Source organism: Etheostoma cragini, chromosome 3 (assembly GCF_013103735.1).
Source record: "Etheostoma cragini isolate CJK2018 chromosome 3, CSU_Ecrag_1.0, whole genome shotgun sequence".
Classification (NCBI taxonomy): Eukaryota; Metazoa; Chordata; class Actinopteri; order Perciformes; family Percidae; genus Etheostoma; species Etheostoma cragini.
The window spans coordinates 8,926,271-8,926,799 of record NC_048409.1 but is presented as its reverse complement, the minus strand read 5'-3'; positions in this window follow the sequence as shown (position 1 = coordinate 8,926,799).

Below are 529 nucleotides of genomic sequence, written 5' to 3'. Positions count from 1 at the left end.
AATGGCTGCAATGAAACAAAGAGTGAAAAATTTAAAGGGGTCTGAATACTTTCCGTACCCACTGTATATATATACCATGTGTGTATTTTTTTTCCTTATCCTTTAACTGAGACCGATTCAGAGTGTCATACCTGTGTGCTTTTCCCATAAACATGTGTATGTTTGGTTCATCCATAGAAACGCAGAGATGAATACTTGCCATATATTTTGATTTTCTGCACACACACAGCTGAAATGAAACCTCCACGTTGCATACAGACGTTCCACCGCTATCTTTGGGACTTCACTCTTGCCTTGACCTTCTGTCTTTTTTCTACAGCAGTATCGCCTGCTTTGTGCACTCGCCCAAGTGTGACACATTTACCAGCCCATCCCCTACCCCCACTCCTCCTCCCCCTCTTTTATTTTCCAACCCCATCCCTTGTTCACATTCCTCTCCCCTGGTGGCTGGCCTGCTCCGTGGATCATCTCCCCGGCTCCAGGTGCCCGGGCCGGGCCCTGTCTGTTTTCATTCCCTTCCTGGAGGACA